We start from the raw sequence: 4736 nt of genomic DNA on the forward strand, positions 1-4736 counted from the left end.
CATTTAAATCCACTCATATTTAAGTTTCATAGCAATTTGACTCTTTATACTAATAGAACTCTACTTTTGCACCTTTTACGATTTAGTTCTTTTCACTTAATTAAGCATGCAAACATCAAAATTTCTAATCAAATTTTTTATACGACCCTACTAACATACCGTAAACATTAAAATAATAATAAAATAATAATTTACTCATCGAATTTGTGGTCCTAAAATTACTGTTCCAATTTCACTAAAAACGAGTTGTTACAGACGTGCTAGAGAAATGGCATGGATATTATGCATACAGAGGACATCTTAATAGTATGGCGTGTAATTCCCTACACTAATGGGAGTCTGTTATTAAGGAATTTTGTGAAATAATGTTTTATATTATTTTTAAGAGTCTGTTGTATTTTTGGATGTTTTATTTATATCTTTTGTAATTAATTAAAATAACAAGAAGTATGTTGAAAAAGGATTATTCACAATTTGTTAAAATTATGCTACATGTTTGTATATCGTAACATTTGGCATCCGAACTCGGTGATTTGGGCTGGGTAGAGGGTGTTACACTAAAATCTATGCTAATCTGATTAAAATATCCCTAGGGTTGTCAAAGTTTGACTTGAAAAATATAGTAGTGTTTAACGATGAGAAGAAGTCCAATTAAGTTAAGTACACGTCGTCACATCGTTACAAGACATATTACCTTGTCAGGACATCATTCTTCATGTCGTTGGGACGAGGTGATTCTTCTCATTGGGACTTTGTTGTCATGTCATCATGACGTTGGCTCTTCCTTATCATGATATCGACTCTATTTTATCTAAAATGCGAGACATACTCCACACTTTTAATTAATTAAAGATTTTAACTAAATCTTATTAATTAAAAATTTTATTTATGATTAAACTCACAAATTTTGGTGCGTGATAAATTACCAACTTCTTACAATTTTGGAGATGATGAAGAATTCAAATTAGTTGGGAGTTCTAATTAAACTAAAATATGGTTTAATAAAGGATATGAAACCAAGTGGAAGCAGGGTAACAAACGTGAGTCGGCTAAAATGTTGATGGTTATCGTAATTAATTATACTTCTAATTGCCAATGGACATTAAATCGCCAATTGACTTGAGGGAAAGGTTAAAACTTTTAAATTTCCCATTTAAGTAGAGGATCGAAGATCATAAATTCTCATAAATTTCACATTCTCGTATGAGCCGCAAGATAATTAAACAAACACGGATTTGCAACACTTCGAAATTTGTATAAGTGATAAGTCTTAAAAGGAGCATTGATATTAACTGTGTTGTTCTGAATTTTAATCCCGTTCTCTTATAATTTATTAAAAAAATAAAGAATATTTATAAGAAAAATTTTGAATCAATCATAAAGTGCCACGTATCAAATCGAAATTGTTATAAGTAAAGTCAAAACTACCATGAACGAAAATGATGACATCATATTTTTGTTATAATTATTTTATTTATTTAATTTAAATTAAGAAATAATTAATAAAAATTTATATTATCACTAATTAAAAAATAATTAAGTAATAATATTAAATATTATTTTATCTTCAATTAATTAAATTAATAATAAATAAAAATAAATAAAAGAGTTTGAATTCTTATAAAATAATTAAATTCTATTATTATTTTATTTTATTCATGTGATTGTTACTATAAAAAGAGGTCACCTCAAGTCATTTTACACATTCACGCTTAAAAAGCCTAGAAGATCTCTAATGTAATATTTGAAGAAGCCAAAGAACTTGAAGAAATTTAGAGGAATGCCATATTAGTTTTGAAGAAAAGTCGCATTCGAATTCAATTCAACCGCAGAAAGGTCACTAAACTATTGCACGAGTTCTATTTTGGTCACTGAACTTTTAATTTTTCCAATTTAGTCACTAAACTATTTGAAATCAATTTTTTTGTTCATTGAACGTTAACAAGCATTTGAAATTTTATGGAAGCGCTAATGTGTGATTTTTTTTATTGGTCTAATAACAAATTTAGCTCTCTAATGTTTATATATTTTTATCAACTTGATATTAAATATAAAAAAATTAACAAATTTGGCTCTTAATGTTTACAAAAGTTGTAATTTTAATTCAAATTCTAAAAAATCAATAAATTTAAGTTTTAATGTTTATAAAATGACAAATTTACAAAATTTTTAAAATTTAAATAGTTTGTTGTCGGGTCATGCTAGCAGTATCCATGGTTATGGAAACCTTCATCACCATTCCATTCTCTTTAATAAACGAACAAACAGATTCTTGTCTTCGCAGTCCATATTTGGTACTCTGATGAAAATACGACTGTTCTAATCTGATGGGAAGTCATCCTTAACTTTCTTTATTTTTATTTAGGGCTAGTTTAGTATTGCTTCTTAAAAGCACTTTTTAGATAAAAACATTACTAAACAAAATATTTTTGAGCTTTTTAAAAATGTTTTTGAAAAAAATTATTTTTTAAAAATACTTTTTTTTTTGCGAGAAACAGAAAGCAAAACAATTTTAACTTCTGCCTAAAAATTTTTTTGTAACATCCCGATTTTGGTCCTAGTCGGAACAGTGGTTTCGGGGCTACAAATTCGATGAAGAAAATTTTATTTTTATTATATTTTTATGGTCTATGATTTTACGAAATAATTTTGCGAAAACCTCGTTTGAAAATTTTGACGTTCGGGCACTCAATTTAATCAAAAGGACTAAATTGTAAAAGTTGCAAAATGTGTGTTCTAGTTTACAAAGGTACTAAGTACTTGTGAGTAATGGGTTTTTTAATTGGGGGTCCTTAAATGGTAAATAGCCCATTTTGTAATTAGTGGACAAAGATGGACATGGCATGGTATGTTTTTATTTATTTTTCATTAAGGGTATTTTAGTAAATTGGTAAATAAAGCTAAAATAATTATGAAAAAGATGTCATCTTCTTCATTTTTCTCATGCCATAGTCGTATATGGAGATGGAAGACATGGCTAGGGTTTTTAAAACTTCCAAGCTTGATTGTAAGTCCATCTTTTCCCCGTTTTAAAGTTCTTTACATTTTTGAGATCTCGGTAACTTGTTCTACTTATTTCTACCATTAATTTGAGCTAAGGTTCATGTCTAAAAATTTACCCATGAATAATATGCATGTATTTTGATGTCTAATGATAGAAAATAAAGGTTGGGTGTTAGATAAACGACTTTTGCTAAGCGATTTTACGTGAAAACGAGTAAAATGACATAATCGGTAAAAATACCTAATGTTCATAAATACATGTTAGAGTGAGAATTGGATGTTGCTATAGAAGGGAGAAATGATTAGCATGCCATAAAACATAAGAAAATAGGGTGAAGTTTAATTTACGAGATTTGGGGAAAAAAGTGTAAATATGTGAAAGTTTAAGGGAAAATTTTTAATTTTTCCAAAATATGATTTTGGGTTGATTTGAATAATATGAGTCCTAATTAGGCTATATTTGAAATGATAGAGCAAGGAAAATCGAAATTCGGGCTAAAATCGGCAAAATACCAAGTTGTGGACAAAATGGTAAAAATGACAATATTCGCATACGAGGTAAGTTCATATGATTTTAATAATGCAATGTGTATTTTAATGTTAGTGTTATGATATTATTGAATTGTAAGTATACATATATGTGAATAATTTGATATTATGTAAATGATGTAACATTACTATATGTTATTGATGTCTTTATAATGGTATGATGATTATTATTTACGAATTGTTGTATGCTATGATTATTATTGAATTACTATACAAATTATGTGGGATACTTGAAAAATATGAATTGCCACCGGAGTATCGATATTGACATCACGAGAAAGATGGCAAAGGCGTATGATCGAGGAAAGAGCCCGTTTGAACCTTAGGAATAGGTTAGGATACAAGTGACATGTCACTAGGAAATTGAGATCCGAACTGGTTGAGTTGCGTTCCAAGTTCGTGAGAATTATGAGGCATCCGAACTCGTTGAGTTACGTTCCGAGTTCACTTATGGATGCAAGCATCCGAACTCGTTGAGTTGTGTTCCGAGTTCATTATGGATGTGAACACCGGAGCTCGTTGAGTTACGTTCCGAGTTCATTATGGGTGAGATTATGGTAGCTTTTCTACATAAACCGCAGGCTATTGAGTTTGTCTAGCTGTGGGCTTCCGTGTATCCGATTATATTCAGAGTGTTCAACGGGTAATTTGACGGAGTATTCGATAATGGTCCCAATGAGACAAGCCATTGGTGAGTATGTTCTTAAGTTAAATTATAAGTTGTACATGTATGTACACTAAACTTATGTGTGATGCCTTAATATATGATGTATATAGTATTGGTGAATACTATAAAAATGACATGATGAGGAATAAGTCTTGATACTTGATGACATTGAGATTATGGATCTATGCCCATGAAGCATAATTATGTGTTCTTTCCATGATGGATGAAATGATATTGTATGGATTTGGTGAATAATAGTGGTGAATGAGTAAATTCAGTCTTGACAGTTTTGGGTTACTGCAGTGATGCAAATTTGGAAATTCACCATAAATTGTGGAAATTGAGTTAGGGGCTGAATAAAATATTAAATTAAAGCTAAATTAGTCTAGTTTCACATAGAGGAAACGATACATGCAATTGAATTTTATGTTATGAGATATTTAAATTGTTGTGATACAGAGTCTGAATGACTTCGAGATCCCTTATTCCTATTTGAGAAATTCACTAAAAATTGTGA

The sequence above is a fragment of the Gossypium arboreum genome, chromosome 7 (genome assembly GCF_025698485.1).
Source record: "Gossypium arboreum isolate Shixiya-1 chromosome 7, ASM2569848v2, whole genome shotgun sequence".
NCBI lineage: Eukaryota > Viridiplantae > Streptophyta > Magnoliopsida > Malvales > Malvaceae > Gossypium > Gossypium arboreum.